The 19,698-nt window shown below is 45.0% G+C and overlaps 1 protein-coding gene across 2 annotated transcripts in view; it reads right to left on the bottom strand.

Moving 5' to 3' along the window:
* The window catches only part of CENPM (centromere protein M), a 49,412-nt gene that overhangs the window by 17,930 nt on the left and 11,784 nt on the right, over positions 1–19,698 (bottom strand). The window lies entirely within an intron of this gene.

Consider the following 19,698-nt stretch of genomic DNA (forward strand, 5'->3'; position numbering starts at 1 on the left):
CAGCCCTTTGGCCTGATCCACAACAATCGCTGCCATTTTAGAGGTGATGCCATTGAGTACATACTGTTCCTTAGTCATTGTGCTCCTGAGGCACTTGTTGTTTGGAATGCTATCATGAGTCAGAACAGCAGGCAGCAGCACCCCACATATAATGATTGGCTACAATGCTTTTCACAGAAATGCTTTTCTGAAAATATATGTGCCATAGGGTGGCGGAGAGCCAGTTTTCATTATTTCACATAGATTTCACATGTCGTCTCTTTCCTCAAGGGATATGGCAAAGTACTTGTTTTCTAAGCCTTCCTTTACCCTTTCTTGGATATAGCTTCTTTTCCACTTCTGTTTTTTACTCTACTTCTTTACTATTCCTGGTAGGTAAGTTCTCAATAGGACGATAAAGAGGACCCAGCAATCTTGGGGATCACAATGTACCTATACATATCACACTACTCAACAGAAGTCATACAGATACCTGCAAGGATCCTTCGTCGTGTCAACATTCCCATATCAAAAAGTTTCCTGAAGGTGGTAAATTTTGTCCTTAAAAACATCAGAAATGAAACAACTGTCTGGACTGGGGTGGTAAGGTAATATGAACATTCATCCTTTCCGACAGGGAATTGAATAATCAGGAATTTCTGCATATGTGGCACTCTGCAACTCCACATGGGTTGGGTATTTAAATTATCTATTTTTATTCTTATTATCTATTTAATTTTATTATTATTTTATTGTATTTTAGTGTGACATTACTCAAGACCTGTAGGCTAAATGAGCAGTATCATTGAAGTAAAGATCTACAATGCAAATGGAATAATTGAGTTGGCTGGGAGGAGCAGGAGACAGAACTGTTGGACAGGTGAGTTTCTTTTGCTGTTCCTAAACTTCTGGGGAGGATTAACTGAGTGCACTGTGTGAGAGGAGTGTGTGAGAGAGACTGGTGCTGCAAGCCTGATGGAGAGGGGGCCCTGATTGCTATTCTATGGCCCCTTTTGCACATGCAGAATAATGCACTTTCAATCCACTTTCAATGCATTTTGCAGCTGGATTTTATTGTGTGGAATAGCAAAATTCACTTTCAAACAATTGTGAAAGTGGATTGGAAGTGCATTATTCTGCATGTATGGAAGGGGCCTATGTATTCCTTTGTCTAGTTTGTTGCTGAGTGAGGGAGGTCTGTTGGCCTGTTTGGGGTTGATTGCAGGGTGCCTTCGGCTGTGGCTGTGCTGGTCAGACCTTACCTAGAATACTGTGTCCACTTCTGGCTGCCACAATTCAAAAAGGATATTGACAAGCCGGAGCATGTCCAGAGGAGGACAGCCAACATGGTAAGGTCTGGAATCCATGCCTTTGAGGTGTGACATAGGGAGCTGGGTATGTTTAGTCTGGAGAAGAGAAGGTTAAGGGGTGGTATGATAATCATGTTTAAATATTTGAAGGGATGTCATGCTGAAGATGGAACAAGCTTGTTTTTTGCTTCTCCAGAGACTAGGACATAGAGTAATAGATTCAAACTACAAAAAAGAAAGTCTACCTAAACATTAGGAAGAACTTCCCGACAGTAAAGGCTACTTCACAGCAGTACACACAGTACACACTGCCTTGGAGAGTCTTCGTTGGAGGTTTTTTAAACACGGGCTGGATGGCCATGTGTCAGGAGTACTTTGATTGTGTGTCCCTGCATGGCAGGCGGTTGGACTGGATGGCCTTTGTGGTCTCTTCCAACTCTATGATTCTATGAAATGTAAAGTCTACTGTGGGTAGAATGCATGTTTGATTGGCACATGCATATTAGAAACATTTGCACATGACATAATCAATGATGCGGCTGGCCTCCACTCGGGCCAGGGCCTTTACGACCCTGGCCCCTGCCTTGTGGAACACTGTTCCTCCAGCTATCCAGGAGATAAGCTCTCCCAAGCTTATCTCACCTCGGTTTTGGGTTCTTTTCCCTCCTAATGACTCCAGACCAGCTGATTTCTCAAAGATTTATTGTTAAAGTTCAAAATAAAGAAATAAAATATAAATGCGTTTAGAGAAATTTCTCAGCTGAATGCATCCTTGTGGATCTCTTGGGACTTCCAGCCAAGAGGTGCTTCTCTTGGCTTAGCCCATGATAGAGTCACCTAGGCTTTGTTCCCTTACTCTCCAAGAAAACTTTCCCCCTCGCCACAAGGTTTCCAAAACCTTTGAAGTTGCATCCCTGCATCAGGTTTCCTGTCCTCCCTCCAGGAGATCAAAAGGCAAAGATGCTTTTCACAGTAATATGTGACTTCCCTTTGCTGTAGCAATAGCATCATTCCATGACAACCACCAACAGATGAGAATCAGCCCAAGATATTTGTTTGAATTATTTTGAATATTGAATAATTCTGAGAACCTGGCAACATTTCTGTAGACCACCAGTTCTCCAAGAGACAAGTTTGACATTTCTTTCATTCCTGCTCACTTCACTTCACTTCCTCTCCTCTTTATTCTTTCCACCATTGCATTTCTTCAGACAGTAGATTTAATCAACCACTTTAGTCATCTGTTTTACAATATGAAATTGTTTGTATGTTCCACATTATGGACACAATCCAGTTTAATTAAGCCAATCCCATTGAATAATATTAGTAAAACATATTCATCAAGCATCATCATCACCAACCAATGAACTCAGTCTCTTGGATTTTGACCAGCTGCTCTGGAATCCATAATATTTAACATATCTTTGTGGTTTTGCTCACTGGTCATTATGAATAGATCTCCCACTGAGGTTTGTCAAAAGTGACACCTGATGGGATTCAGAGCCTTTGACACAGCAATATGAGTGTTCTTGAATGACTGTGGATATTTCTGGAATGGGAGCTAACTCTTGATCCCTCGATAGATATCCAATTCAAGAACTATTAGAGATTGGAGAATGTGTCACTCCTGCAAATAGAGCTGCTAGTGTGTACAAAGAAATAATGGTCAACTATTTGGAACAGATTGAGAGATAAGCACACAAACATATCCAGGAGTTAGTTGAAAATGAATCTAGTTCTCTGAACTCTGTTGTGAAGGATCTTTCTCTTGGGATCTGATTTGAAACTGCAGATCTCCTGCCTTGTGATATGCCTATTTCCCTCCATGAAGGATAGATTACATCTCAGGAACTTGTCCCTCCCACCTGAGGAAGCAGCAAAACCAAACCACCCACATACAGTGTTGGGGGATTTCCCAAGTATGCAAACAGGAAGACACTAAATTGACCAAAGCGGGGGGGGGGGGGGAAGGGTATATTAGGACTCTGAATAATCCAGGAAGCATGGGAGGTTGAAAACAATTGGGGAAAAACAGAGGGAAATAGAACAATTGGGGGGAAATACCTGAGAGTTTATATAATTCTGGAGAAGAGTTTTATTGTTTATTTCATTTAATTTTATATGCTGCCCTTTCCCTTACAGGCTCAGAATGGCTACCAGCATTCATCAACCATTAAATTTCCACTTCCATTTTTAAAATTAATTTTCAAAATGTTTAGCCAACAATACAATCCATACTATTAAAAACAATGTTCCATGAAACTTGCCATCTTTCATTTTTTAACTCTTACAATTCATTTGTATTAATTTTTATATATTCATAAATTTAAGAAACATTTTAAACTTTTTATTTTGATCATCTAACAGCATATATTCTTACTCAAGCCCAGTAATCATTTATTTGTAAGTTTCTAATTCTATAGTTTGCTTCTTTTATCCTAAATTTATGTAAGTTAGTAATATATTCCATTCATTTTGAAATTAAATAATTGGTCTATTATGCACTAAAGATGTTAATTTCACCATTGTTGCATAATCAGTTTACTTATCCATTCATTCAAGTCAGGAATTTTGTCTGCTTTACACTTTGAGACATATACCACTCTGGCAGGAGTCACTATATATTTTAATAGCCCACTGTACCTTTTTGGTACATTGCTTGGCAAAATATTTAATAACATACATTTCGGTCTCATACTAATTTGATTTTGAATATCTTCTCCATCCCACTGTGAATCATTATTCAATATTTGCTTGCTTTCACATGTTCACCACATGTGATAAAATGTCGCATCTGTATTTTGACATTTCCAGCATTTATTATTATAATCTTTGTTAGCTTTTACTATATCTTTTGGTGCAACACACCATTTATAAAATGTTTTATACCAGTTTTCTCTTAGCATCTGACATTCCATAAACTTAATTTGTTTAGTCCATACATTTTCCCATCCTGGCTGTACTTCGCTATCTTTTTTTCATCCCATGGATGTTTACCCCTTATCTTATTCTTATAGTTAATACTACCACTGCCAATATACACAATAACAGGAATAATGGGCAGCCTTGTTGAGTTTATTTCAATTTTATCCATTAAAGTCGCATTGATTATAATTCTCGCATTCTATATTGTATATACACTTTAAATCCATTTTTAAAAAACATTAAATTTCCAGATTGTTTACTCATTCTATGATTCATCATGGTTCCCCAACTAGTATCTTCTATTTCATGATGATAGCAAAACTCCAATTTGTTATGGTGGATTTTTTAAAGCCTTTACAGTATCTTTGGGCTTCTGTTTGATTTTACTGTAACAGACTAACATGGCTACTCCTCTGGAGTTACTAGTTCAAACAAAGAATCTTTTGATTGCCTGGTTGAATGCTTCATCTGCTTTGCTGTGAGAAATCCAGGCATGATTTCCTGCCTGAATTTGGTTTCTCTTTTTAGCTGTATATCTGCAGCAACATAATACAGGTCTTCACCGAGTGAGTTAGAAGCCATTTTTCCTGTCCACAGTAGTTTTATCTCAAAAGTTGAAATCATCCTTTAAGATTCAGCATTAAATGGAAATAAATTGGTTTGCTTAATTTTCTTAAGAGTTCTTGCTAGCTTTCTCTGCATATTCAGTGGGCCCACCTATTCTGTTCACTGTTGCTTCCTTCCCGAAGGGTCTTTCAGTAGCATAAGCTACTATTGCTGCAAGGAGACATTGGGAAGATAATTCTCCTTTCCAATGCCTTAAGCTCTGCCTGGGCAAATGTAGAATGTACTGGGCAGATGTAGAATCTACCTCAGCCACAACTGTCATGGGCTCTACCTCTTAATTTTGAAAAGTTCAGCAATGCTGGTATGGCTTGGCAGAGCAATACAATATTTTGGATATGAATTATAGATGTCTTTCCAATCATATACAAATCCATCCCTATGGCTTCAGCCAGGCTGTGTTGCAAGGGCTGCTAAGTGCCTGTTTGCTACCTCAGTCTGTTTAAGCAATAAAGGAGAAATATGAAACATCTTTCAATGTACATATTCTTGTGTTCAGTATTTACTGAGAAGATCATCCTGTACTTTGGAACAGATTGCCCTAGAAGAAAATCACATAGGGAATTGAAGAAGGGATCATTTGAGAATCTAATGCGTACCGGTAATTGAACTTGGGTGTATATAGAAAGACATCTTAGAATCAACCAGCTTGAATTTGCTATCTTTACATAGTACACTTAGTTGATGCTAAGAATGGCTTTTATCTTAATTAAAATTAAAGACAAATAAAACCAATTGAGGACACAATGCATAAGAAGTCTTTTTATAATTCTGCTTATAAGCATTGTTCATTGCCCTCCTCTGAAGGCAAATAATTCACTTTAAAATTGACATGGAAGGGAGTCATAATCCAACGTTTCTCTGGAGGATGTGGTTTTCCCCATAGAAAATGGGAGGCAGGTGATATTTCTCAGAATTGGAAGATGCATTTGAAGATGCATACTGGAGATCATTGTGACTTCACTTTGTCAGAAACATGTCCTTTGAAAGAAGCCTTTTATTTACATCCTAGTCCATTTTGGCATTACAACAGGCATCTCCACACATTACAGGAGGCGTCTCCACACAGAAAAGATTGGTCCAAGGGGGCAGTCCCTTGCAGTACTATTGCACAATAGCCCAATGAGCTCAACATGGATACTTTTGTTCTAGTCTATGACTGTTAAAGCAGCCTTCTTGCGGGGTGAGGTGGAGATGAAACGAGCAGGTGAGTGTTTCAAGGGGGAACAGAAGCTGGTGTGAAGACCACCTGCTCTTTGATCATCTTGCTCCTAAGCCTTGAGCTGCTGCCTACAATTCAGAAATTCAGCAGGCAAGAATGAGTAACTTAAAACCTTGGCTTACTTTCTGCCTGCAAGGGACTGCGCCAGTTAAAATAAAAGAGGTGGTTTTGTGACCATGAAGTGCACTTTGGTGGCTAGTTATTTATTTACAAAATGTATGCTCTTTTAAAATGACTTGCCCATATGATCCCATCTCATAGGAACACTCAGATGAGTCATGAATGAAACATTTCTGCTTTATTTCTCAAATGACATTGGGGAATCATATCATGGTAGTGGGCTTGTACTTAGGAAACAGTTGTGATGGGGAAACAGGTAGACTTTACTGGAATCCAGATATAATTAGCTTAGGTATAATTTATGTTAACTGGTAATTATTAATAAGCAACTGAATCTTCAAAAACAATACAGTCATATGGCACCTTAAGGCTTCACAAATGTATTTATCTGTGGGCTGGAACCCACTTTGTCAAATGTACATTATTAGAAACTCTTGGTAATAACCAAACTGCTATATCAAGCCAGAGCTTCATACCAGCCCCTCACTGCTCTTCAGTTCAATTATTACTCAGTTAAGGCTGTTAAAATATATGCATGAAAAGCTTTATATACCTATCAGGTACAAACACAACAGAAAATTCAACATACAGGTTGGTTTTAAAACACAGCAGTATGAAAAGTCCCAGAATCTATGTTGGTGTGTGCGGTAAACATTATTAGAACAGACAAGAAAGTACTTTAGATCAAGAGATATTTAAAAAGTTAAAAAAGATTTGGGGAGGGACCTCAGCAGGATATAATGCCGTACAGCCCACCATTTAAAGCAGCCAATTCCTCCAAGGGAATTGATCTCTCCAGTCTGAAAATCAGTTGTAATTCCAGATCTCCAGGCCTCATCCTAAAATGGATGTAAAATAAAACAAACCAACAAAAGGTGGGAAGAAAGATAGATTTCTGGACAAGGTGGGAAAAGTCCAGTCTTGTTTGTTGTGGTTTGTAATAGTATTAAAACTGAATGGAAGAGAGGGTTTGCAGACTTGGGGAAGGCCAAGCAGGTTCGCACCACTTCTGCAGAACCGGTTGTTAAAATGGTGCTTGTAAACAGCCAGTTGTTAAATTATTTGAATCCCACCACTGGAACCGGTTGTTAAATTATTTGAATTCCATCACTGCCTATATCCCTTTGAAAAGAATCCTACAGCTTTATCTCCAGCATTTATCAGAACACAGAGATCCTTTGTAAAATAGAAAACAAGTTTTTTAAAATGGTTAGGGAGGTTTGCTAGCCTGAAGCTGCTTTGGTGTTCTTGCCACCGGGCTTGGATAAATTGGCTACCAAAACTCTGGAGAGGTTCCCACGGCACATTTCAAAAGCAACTGATTCATTGCTCCTTTGCCTGCTGGCAATCTGTGGCAGCAACTAATAATGCTTACAGGGCAACTCAGTCCTGCTTTCTTCTCTCCCTGTCTCTTTCAGAAGACAAGAATATTTTAGGTACTGTACAATTCCTTAGGCATAAGCTTCCAGATCACATCATCATTTGGCATTGAAACTGCCCGCCTTTAAAGTCATCGTAAACCTGGGTTGTCTTATCAATGCTATGGTAACCTTAAGACTGGATTACTGAAGTGTCCTTGGTGTAGGGCTGCTCTTGAAGACAACAATTGGAGCAGAAGGCTTCCATTAAAACAGAATGTGGCAGCCTGCTTGTTAACAGGAGTTGAACACACTATGAAGTGGGCTATAGCTCATGTAAAGCAAATGCCAAAATAATCTTTACACTAGATACCAATATGACTCTGTATTTAGGGGCTGGTTTTTCAAATATTTCACAGCCTTGGCTCTTACATCTGAAGAACCGTCGTCATCAGTGTGGCAACACCATTCATCATTATCTGCTCTGATTGTAGTTCAATCCAGGCCTTTTTTCATGTTTTAGGGCATACTCCTGTATTGTGGAAAGGCCTCCCTGGTAGTAAGGAAAACACCCACCCTTCAGAGGTTCTGGAAGTTATACAAAGTGAACAGTTTAAATGTGCTTTTGATTATGTCTATGAGATAATTACAGGGTCTGATTTTATGTGTTATGTCTCTCGGCCAGTCAACCAATTACAAATCCATCTAACATTTGCCTTGTCTAGTCCACATCTTTCCAGCTTACTCGCAAGAATATCTTGGGGCACCTTGTCAAAGGCATTACTAAAATCAAGGTATGTTACGTCCACAGCATTCCCTTCATCTACTGAGTTTGTCATTCTATCAAAAAGAGAGATAAGATTAGTCTGGCATGACTTGCTTTTGAAGAAACCATGTTGATTTTCAGTGATCACATTATTCCCTTCCATGTGCTTACAGACTGTCTCCTTAATGATCTGCTGTAGAATATTTCCTGGTATTGATGTGAGGCTGACTGGGAGGTAGTTGTTTGGGTCCTCTCCCCCCCCCCCCCTTTTGAACATTAACTCTCCTCCAGCACATTGGGACTTCTCCTGTTCTCCAGGAGTTCTCAAAAGATTACAGCAAGATTATAGCAATCCTCAAGACGTTTTATTTGTGTTACACAGAAAAGGCCAGCGTGTATAACTTCTTCTCTATTCATTTATACATGTGCTGACTTCAAGTATCTAACGAAGTGGGCTCTAGTTTACAAAAGCATATGCCACAATAAAAAAAATGTTTCGAAGTGCCACAAGTCTTTTTTTTTGTTTTGCTGCTATGAATTAAAAACAACCACACCACTTTCAAAAGGACCCTAATGCTTTCTTTCACCCAGAAACTCCCCAGCAGTTTCTTACCAACTGGACAGCTGGGGAGCATCTGGAAAGGAAAACCCCTGAGAAAAAGATGTCTGAACTGAAGGACAAACCATACCCCTAAGGCACAACTGGATAAGTAATTGCATTTGTTGCAATCAGATAAGCAATATTACAGGTATCTAATTACCTATTAGGGCAAAAAAAAAATCCAAACACAAGTTTACATTTAGGACCCACTGAAATATCACTTCACTTCACTATTACACTTAGGACCCACTGAAAGTAACCCTTCAAGAACTCTCGATCAGGTTGAAAAGCCCCTGGGCTGCAGATTGCTGTCAAAAATTATGTGTTTGTATTAGTGCTGAAGTGAGATCTGCACTCTTGCTGGCTTTTATATTTTCAAAGAGAGGGTTGCCATTGCAACTCTGTCCCCGTGGCAATGTGTTCTGTGCACCTACCATGACTTGACCTAATTAAGTCTGCCTAACACTTCATGTGCGCTATCTGTATGCAGACCTACTTTCCCATCATGCTCACTGTCAGCTTTTTCCTCTGCTGCTTTTTGCTTAATGCTCCAGCTGTGGGAAATAGTGGGGCAGCTCAATGTTCCAGTTTTTGGTTGGGAAAATGGCCTCCCTTGTGCTGCAGTATCTGTGAACTTTTAAAGTAAAAGAAAAAAACTCATTAGGAGTTCCATTCACTTCTCATGTTACAGAGCCTCTAAAAAAGATACGATGTGGGACTACTGTAGTGATGCACTGCTGACCCAGCAGCACCGTGGTAGAACGTTGGAACACCAACGGACCTACGGCCTTCTGTAGTGCACCGCACTTCACCTCAACCCCGTGATGGAGCTTCACGAAGTCATGAACTATCTGGCTCAGTCACCGCTGCCCCAGACAAAGCGGGACAGTTCATCTGCCCCCAGGTGAGGATTAGGCCCAGACGCTTACGCTCTTCTCCGCACGTAACAGCCAGGTGAGATCATGCATCACATGATGATCTCCGCCCTCGCCTCTCCCGGCCCCCTTCCGCTTCTCCCGGGCTTCCGACTCTCCCGGCCCCTCTGCTACACTCCATTAGAATCATCATAATAAAGCAGGCCAGGGAACCAGCATTACGCGGAGACTCTCGCCAGGAACACGAAGTTCGCTGGGCCCCAGCTTAGCTGGCATCTCCACCAGATAGTTATCTCCGCTGTCCTCGCCTTCTCGCTTCTTACGCTGACCACGCGGAGTCGACGCTAAGCTGGTGCCGAAACCCGGATTCCTCTTAACCTCCACCCTGCTCACCGTCGCCTGGGAAGGCTGGGTCATGATACCGAAGTCCAGCTGGATCGGGCGCGATCCAGGGACCACCCTTTCGCATCGCTTCGTCCTCTGGATCGGCGCAGCATCCAGAGACACGCTGCCCCAGGGATACTCTCGCCCCATCCGGAACACCGGTGAGAGTATGCGGAGCCTGCAAAGCAGGGCTTGGCGACAAGCACGCTGACTTAACTGAAAGCCGCTATGGCTTAAATCGGCAGGGTCCCCATACAAAGAGAGAAGGGAGCTGGCGCAAATTGGTTGAGGAGATTGAAGCTCAATGTCCATGGTACCCGGTGAGGGGGGGACATTGAATCTTGCGACTGGAAAACATCGGCGCACTTTTCGATACAGAGCCTCGCTACGCCGATGCTCGTTACTGATGTGGAGACAGTCATGTAGCTATCAGCCTGCAGACCTATGGCTCCCTTGCCGTGAGGGGTCACCTCCTTTCGATCTTTCACCTTCGAATTTCAACCCCGGAATTTTCTGGAACCACACGCTTCAATTGACGCCCGTCCTCCTTCTGCCCCCCCTTTGCTCCTCCGCCGCCTTCATTTCCAAACTCTCCAGCTGCTCAATAGCCTCCCCTTCGCCTTCACCATTTTCCAAAGCCACCGCGACTCTCCGGCTGCCAATGCGTAATGGCGCTGGTTTTCAGAACTCTCGCCAGATTTATTAGCCACCATCTGCAAAGAAAAGAAACCCTGACGGAAGACGATGCCGATATTCTCACATTGTGCCCCGCCCTAATATTGGTGATACCGAGGGGAGGATGCATTGTCCCAAGCGGTTGTCGAAAATCGCCTTAACCTTGCTTGCACATCCTCACTCAGCTCCAAGAAAGCGTGGACGTAGGAGTCACCAGCCCCTATGTGAGAGGCATTAACAGAAGGCAGTCGCTGAGGAGTCACTTTAATGGTTCCCGGACGACTGGAAGACCACCTCTCCGCATGCCTCCTGAGCCCCGCAATTTGTGATCTGGGAAAGCCGAAGTTCTGCCAGCAGTGCCTGTGCCAGCAAGGCCGCCTCTGGCGTGCTTCTACACCGCCGCTACAGCTTTACGGCTTCATGCCTCTTCAGCAACCCTGCAACAATCAGATTGTCCTGGCCTGAGGCCACCCTTACGATCGGCCCGAAGGCGCTCTACAAGGCGCTTGTCACAGTCTCAATGCCGCCAGCCCACCCGAGTTTCTCCACCATCCGGCCAAAACCCCAAAGAACCCTATGCCGGAAGCTTGTGAGCAGGTCTCCAGGAAGCTCTCTCTCTCAAGAGGCAGGTGGTTGACAACGAGGCTCAGGGCTAACTCCTGCTGCGTCTTGCCAAAGCGAGAGGCATACGCCCGCTGAGTGCCGCAAGCAATCAATACAGGCCTAGAGTAGGAACCTCCTGAACTGGCCGCATGCTTAAGGCTTGCTTGCTTGTAGGATCGGGTCTCGCCCTCACTACGCTGACCTCCTGATGACGCAGCGCCTTCTCCATTGCTGAGGAAACAGCCCCGCCAGGTGTTTCAATTGCCACCGAAGTCCGACACTTCCACAGAGACTGCAAGCTGCCCAGTAGGGCCTGCAACCTTCGCATCGGGGTCTCCAAGGGACCCCCAGGAAGGACTGACCGGCCCCGACCTTCTCCACCTTGCAAACAAGAACTATTCCCTATTGCAAAGGCCACTGATACCTCGCTTTGCCCGAGTCTGCCAGACGTACCCCTAATGTGGGGCGGGTATCATCCTGCAGGAACGGCTTCACTTCCGCGAGGGCAGCCGGGCTCTTACGCCTCTAAGAGCATCCATACGCCCACTTCACACGGATTCAGAGGCTCCAGGTAAAACCTAGGTGCAGAAGAGCTCCGGGCGCTGCCATCGGGCGGCGCGGACCGAGGCGGACCTGATCAGTGTGGTCGGGTTGTGCACATTTTGCGCACCTGGGAAGAGGAGGAAGGGAGCAGGCTACGCCCTGTGCCCCCCCAGAACTGGCGCGGTAACAGCTCATCGCAGCCTCCCTCATTGCCATGGGAGAGCTCGCCGAGGCGTAGTAAGTCACTCTCACTGCCCTCACCTCATGGGACCAATTTTAAAACCCCAGTATGCAGGTAGAACAGTGGCCACTGCCCAGAGAAAATTGACCGCCATGCCACCAACTTCGCGGAGGAACAGCTGGCTGCAAGGGCCGATTGAGACCTCAACATCACCATGGAACGCATACGCTTCGTTCAGCGATAAAGAAGAGTGGCCGGCGGCGATTGCTACAGGATCTCGGTGGAGCAGTAAATGCCTGCATCCAACCCAGTGGGCCCTCTTCAATCGCGGCTTACCTAACCCTCCCCAACCTGTATATCCCGCCGGATCACCAGTGCGTTCCAAGCTGTTGACCTGGAAGGATTTCGTTTCTTTTGTATTCCTCTCTCCGGCGACCGAAGTACATTTCGGGCCACGCTTTCGGTTAGCTTAATCATCATCAATCAGCCCACGGCCAGATACCAAATGGTGAAATTATTGCCTCTCAGGGAATGCTCAACAGCCCACCTTGTGTCAGTTTTTTTGTCCATCAATGCCTGTAAAGCCTCCCCGCTTTCGCCAAAGCTCGAGCCATAATCATCCATTACATGGATGATATCCTAGTGTAGCCGCCGACCACCGCCCTCAAGAATGGATAACGCTGCTGGCCGGCACATTAAAACAGTCAGGCTCTTATACATCGCCCCTAAAGGTGGCAAAAGGAGCTGAGCCATTCTTAGTATCTGCATAAGTCGGCTGCCTCCACTCCTACTCCGCCTCTGTCATACCAGAGATGCAAATCCTTGTACACGCTTTACCACTCTCCTCAGTTGCAGTGCTGCTCGAACTTCCTCAACTGGTCCGGCCCTTTCTTGCCTCACCACCTCCTTACTCAGCCCTGTCCCGTTTCCTCGGGCCTTTTAGCGCTCTGTCCCATCTCCAAAGCGCCTTCACCATCTTCGGGCCGACCGGGGTAAACGCCGGGCGCCATTGCATTTCACAACAAAATGGTCAATGGCAGATCACACGCCGCCTTCAAGCTCACCAACGGAGCGAAGCTCGCCGCAGCCATTTTGGTTACCTTTCAAACCTCTCCCCAAATCTTTCGCACCTTTGGTCGACTCCCCAATACGTATGACGCGTGATCGCCTTCACTCTACCCGAGCCTACATCACCGAATCGAATTCCCAAACCTCTAAGTGAGTCTCTTCCTCGACATTACGGAACCTACTAGCATCATCAGAACCTTCTCAATACTCTCAGAGGGCCATATGCGTAGGCCACACACGCCAAGCCCTAGGCTCCCTCAGCTAGGGGAACCAGCAGACAACGCTACCCACATCTCTGCACCTCTTCTCCGACTTCTCTTCCAGTCACACGACATTTCTTCCACCAGGGGCAAAAAAGCACTCGCCTCGATCCTGTAGCATCCCCCCCCAACCAGGCACACCTATCAAGCAATCCAGTGCTTCATCGCTCACGCTTTGGCTCCTCACTAGACCCTTCGGGTAAACTCCTAGCCCCGGGCTCCTATAAATGACTTGTGGCAAATGGATCGAACCCTTGGTCCCTGCCCTCAGCCCTCCCCTGGAAGCACCCTACATGTAACTATAGATACCTACTCGGGATACGCCTGGGCCACCCCACCGAGTATATGAAATAACCAATCACGCCAATCCCAGCACCTTCTTTGCATGCATAACCGGCCATGGGTCACTCTCCACTTAAACGTGGATAACGCTACCAAGATATTCCTCCGCAGTTATGCTCCAGTTCTAGCACTAACTGGGGAATCGCTAAGCACATTAACGGAATTCTACAACAGCACCGGGCAAGCAATCGCTGGAGAGAGCAAATCGCAACTTCAAAGAAATTCTAGCTAAACAACTCCAAAGAAAGGGAGGTAGCCCCCCCATTTAGGCCACATACAACAGACAGTATCAAAAGTACTCTTTCACCATCAATCATTTAAATCTGCTCGCCCCTACCCATCAGGGGCAACAGATCACCCCTCAGAGAAAGACACTTCAGGCAGTCAGACCTCCCCACATGGTCTACCAGCTCCAGCTCCTAGATCGAATCTGGCATAATCGCCTCTCCATAACCTGGGAAGGGGTATGCTTCAGTCCTTCTTCCTACAGGTCCTCTAGATGGATTCTGGTGCCCGGCATGTCCCACCTTTCAGCTCGGCGTGAACGATGCCGGAACGGAGCCAGGCCACACCACGGCGATGGAGCAGGTCCCCCCGGGAGTACCTCCTTCGGCCCCATAGCCTCAGCAGACTTTACAATCAACATCGGAACGCACTAAGATCCAGAGGATCCGCAGGGCGCCAGGAGCTACTTCACCAGCCTAACCCGGCGACTCCGCAGCAGCCGGCCCGCCAAGACACCCAAGAATCCCCAAAGCTGTAACCTTCAAGCGGCTATCATCGCCAAGTGGATTCCCACAGCCACATCAGCAGCTACTCTCACACAACTACCCCCCCACCGGGTGACAATCGGGTCACCCCCTGCAGGATCTTCTTCTCCACAACCGCCATCCCTCTCTTCTCCTCCTTTCAATCCTACCGGGGTTGAATTCCAATTCAGCAGCCGGAACATCTCTGGATAGGTTAACCTCTGAACTCTCCGCTTCGTTTTCAGCCGCTGAATATTGTTGGAACGCTGCTTTCTCTCACAACCTTGTCCGTGAGTAATCACTGGACCTGCAATGCTAAAGACTATCAGTAGCTCCCCACGAGATCTTGAGAGAAATCCATGGACTCCTAACGCCAACAGCTTCGTAGTTTTGGTAGTCAAACAGCAAGAGCCATGCATTGGAAAATTATGCAACCACCGGCGCCTTCTCCGTACATACAATCATCCAGCCTATGTATCACTTAACCATGTTTTATTGTTTAAACTTATTGCATGCCTTAATTTTAAAGTTATGTTATTTGTTATTACTGCATTTCCCGCTTCGCCCGTCTACCGGGACTCTCTGCTACCGCTTCTCACCATCGCTTCTGCCCTAGGCTTCACTCGAAGCCTGGGCACAGCCGCCCGCCCTTCCCCGACCCCCCCTTTTGTCGTGAGATTTAATGCTGCCTTCTAGCCACAGGCGAGTGTTTCTCGCCGCTCGCGGGGAGAGCCCCCCCCACTTATTTCCCAACACAAGACTATTACCAGTTGGCCTGTGGCTCCTGGCTAAGTCCATCAACTCCACCTCCATTGCCCTGATGCCCTCTGGCCTCCGGCGTAAGATCTTCGGCCATTGCCACTCTAGATAAACGCGTCAGCCATTGACTATTTTGCCGTTGTTGCATCACCAGAGTCGTAGAATGTACATAACATGTGTTGTTGTTTTAATCTTCTGATAATTCCCAATTGATTAATATGAAAATGCGGAGCTGCAAAGGAAGTTGTATCTAATCTGAAATATGATGTTTTGTCTCCATTGGTGGTCAGCCCTCTGGAGCTGGCTACCGGGAGATGGTTGAGTGCTATTGTGCAGCCTTGCATTGGTTTAATTGTATGCCTCAAGTATCGGATCTTGCTCTTCGCTCCAGTGTGTGTCTAATATTGCCTGTAACGTGTAAGAAGCTCCCTCACTTTCCCCTTACCCCGCGAACCAAGTTCTTAATGTTGCACAAGCAGCTCGTCAGGGGCTTGACTACAGAGACGGGCGGAGGGGAGACGCAGCCGCCCCTTTAAATCAACAACAATTCCCCTAGCATTTCGGTCCCCCCTTCTAAAATGTAAAAGGAGGAGATGTAGCGATGCACTGCTGACCCAGCAGCACCGGTGGTAGAACGTTGGAACACCAACGGGACCTCCACACGGCTCTCTGGTCGCATCACACTCCTGCACTCCTCTCAACTCCCGCATGAGTCACGGTGAAGTCATGAACTATTTCTCCTGGTTTCAGTCCACCGGGCGCCCCAGACAAAGCGGACAATGATCTGCCCCTCAGGTGAGGATTAGGCCCAGACGCTTTACGCTTTCTCCGCGACGTAGGAAGCAGCCAGGTGAGATCATGCATCACATGATGATCTCCCCGCCTCCCCGCCTCCCCGACTCTCCCCGGGCCCCGGGCCTCTACACGCCCCCATTAGAATCATAATAAAAGGTGCCAGGAACCAGCATGCGGGAGACTCGCTAGGAACACGAAGCTCCGCGCTCCCGCTGCTGGCGATCTCCACCAGATGTTATCTCCGCGTCTCGTCTCGTTCTTACGCTGACCACGTGGGTCGACTACAACTACAGGTGTGGGACTACAAAGAAAAACGAACAGGAGCACTTGCATTCTCCCGTCTATGGCTTAAAATTGTATTGTTATGCACGCCTCCACTCAGATTTCATCCGCTGAAAGTTTTGCTCCAGCTTGGATCCAAAACTTGAGCTACAGGGAGGAGAGGGAGGTTAGAGCATCCACACAATGTTGTCCCCCAATAGTCCACTTTCCAAGGTTTCCAACAGCTGGTTTGATAACATCTTTTTTGTAAGACCACAGTTAAAGCATGTTTGCATGCTGTCACATCAGAAGGAAATATGCATTTTTGAAGGTCCTGGCCACACTGGTTCCATTTTTCTTAATATTTATCCATTTTTCTTGCCCCAGCCCCCAGTGGCTGCTACCCCTCCATGAGAACGTTTGCAGGCATTTTTTTAAAAATGTCAATTGCTAGACTGTTATGACATTATCATGACCTATTTATTTAGTACTTTTTACCCTGCCTTTCCTCTAAGAAACTCAGTGTTATATACAATGACCTCCTTTCCTCTATATAACCCTGGCAACATCCCAGTGAAGTAGGTTAGGCTGAAAGAGAGTGACTGACTATGGTCAGCAAATGAGCAGAGTGGGGATTTGAACCTGGTATTTCCAGCTCTTAGTACAACATTTTACCCCAAGCTATTGCCACAATCTCCTAGTTCCTCTGAACTGCCAGCTTTAGTTTTTTAGACAGTAGTCACTAATGCACACAAAACCTCCCATATTTACATCCTGTACAAATGCCTGTGAAAGAGGGTAGATGAATGAAGCATTGTTCTGTGCAGAGAATGAAAAGGGTACTTATGTGTAGACAATGAAAGGTGATTTTTGTTACTTTAGGTGCAGCGGGTAGTTCTGCCCTGGTGTCTTTTATTATCCAGAGCAGAGTACCTCTGAGCAATTGCAGTTCTGACTTTGTAATATACTCTGCAGCAGGGGTGTCATACTTGGAGTACATGATACACTAATAGTTATTCCACTGCAACAGAATTTCCACTAAGCAAATCTTGGTTGTATGAATTGCTAATGTAATCTCTTTCCATTCTTGTCTGAAATTCTGATTATCTGAATGTTTAAAGTATCATATCCCTGCCTGAATGGGTGGCAATGCTAACTGGGCTAGCTGGCGACTGAACTGAGCTCCGTTCTCAGTTTCAGACTTTACTCATACTCTAATCTTACAGTAAATGAAGAAGCAAAAAGGCTACTCCCTTCCATGGGAGATCCCCCTCTGGTCATTTCAGCACTCTTCAGTGCAGCTGAGTGTGCTTGTAGGAGACAGCAAGTGAGCAAGCAATCATTTATTTGTATAAGTGGTACTTGGCAGGGGCAGCTGTCATCTCCAAATGACACAGCTCTTGGTGACTCATGTCACAAGAGAAAATGCTATAAGGGGAAGGTAGAATATGCTTGACAAGAAAAGCCATCTTCATTCCAAGAAGAGAAGAATAAGAGTTTGGATTTATACCCTGCCTTTCTCTCCTGTAAGCAGTCTCAAAGAGGCTTATAAACTCCTTCCCTTCATCTCCCCACAACAGACACCTTGTGAGGTAGGTGGGGCTGTGGGAATTCTGAGAGAACTCGACTATCCCATTCCCAAGGTCACCCTGCAGGCTTCATGTGTAGGAGTAGGGAAATAAATCCAACTCACCAGATAAGAATCAGCCCCTTATGTGGAGGAGTGGTTAATCAAACCTGGATCCCCAGATTAAAGTCTACCACTTTTAGCCACCATGCTGGACTTGAAGTGCTTGGACCATTTTTCACAACCGTCTTTAAGTGGGTTGTTTTGTTTTATCAATTGTCTTTGGTCTTCTCTGATCTAGAGCCACACTTTGCCCAAAACATGAGATACAATTTAAATTATTTACACTCTCTCTGTGTACTATTATTATTATATATGTATCTTAATCACCCCCTGCCAAGGTAGGGCTCATAGCATAGTTAAAAAAAAATATATCACTAGTAGCGACAAATAGTAGTGCAAAATTTAACATATAAAATCTTATAAACAGGCCTAAAAAGGTAATACCTAATGTCATAAAATAACTCTCCAATACTAATACCAATATATGAATTAAATTTCACAATGAGACATATAGAGCCCAGTTAGCAATCAAAGTGGGAGACTGGAGGAAAAACTGGAGAGAAGAGAGCAGGAGGAAGGTTTAGGGTCTGGGTCAGCTGCTGAAATTAGCATAGTTGTAAAACTTTCGCTGTCCTCAACCATAGGCCTGGCAGAACATCTCTTACAGGTTCTTGGGAACTAAGACTGTTATGTTAAGGCCTGGATCTCCTTAGAAAGAGAGTTGCATTGGGCTGGGGCCACAGCCAAAAAAATCTGTAGCCTTGGTCAAGGATAGCCGAATAGGGAAAGGCCCTCCTGACTATTCTAGAAGCTCATTTGATGAGAATACCAGAAAGGGTCTTTTCAGTGGTGGTCCCATAATTATGGAAAATTTCCCCAGGGAGTTGTCCCAGACCCCCTCATTTTCAGTCTTTAGGGAGACGAGACTCCAGCAGGGATTGCCACCTCATCAGCCTCCCGCCATGGCCAATTAGCCATGCTGGCAGGGGCTGATGGGAATTGTAGTCCATAACATCTGGAGTGCCAAAGGTTCGTCACCATGGCTTTAGGAGAAACTTAAAGATGGTTTCATTTAGGGCTACATTTGATTAATTGACTAGCAGTCCTATACTTGATTTTAAAATTTGGTTTTTTAATGGATTTTATATATTGTATGTATTTTTGGCGTAGTGGTTAAGAGCAGGTGCATTCTAATCTGGAGGAACCGGGTTTGATTCCCTGCTCTGCCACTTGAGCTGTAGAGGCTTACCTGGGGAATTCAGATTAGCCTGTGTACTCCCACACACGCCAGCTTAGTGACCTTGGGTTCGTCACAGCTTTTCAGAGCTCTCTCAGCCCCACCCACCTTACAGGGTGTTTGTTGTGAGAGGGGAAGGGCAAGGAGATTGTAAGCCCCTTTGAGTCTCCTACAGGAGAGAAAGGGGGGATATAAATACAAACTCCTCCTCCTCCTTTTCTTCTTCTATTTTAACTATATTGTAAGCTGCCATGTGGAAGAAGGGAGGCTGATAAAAGTTTTCAGTAAGCAAATAAACAAACAGTTGTTATAAGAATGTATCTTGCATTTGTCTGGGGTTCAATATGGGACAAGGCAAAACCTCAATTTTGCTTTTCTTTTTTAGTTTCAAAGCAACATTTTTTCACATGTCTCATTGTGCACTTTCAGCA

This window comes from Sphaerodactylus townsendi, linkage group LG06 (genome assembly GCF_021028975.2).
Source record: "Sphaerodactylus townsendi isolate TG3544 linkage group LG06, MPM_Stown_v2.3, whole genome shotgun sequence".
Lineage (NCBI taxonomy): Eukaryota > Metazoa > Chordata > Lepidosauria > Squamata > Sphaerodactylidae > Sphaerodactylus > Sphaerodactylus townsendi.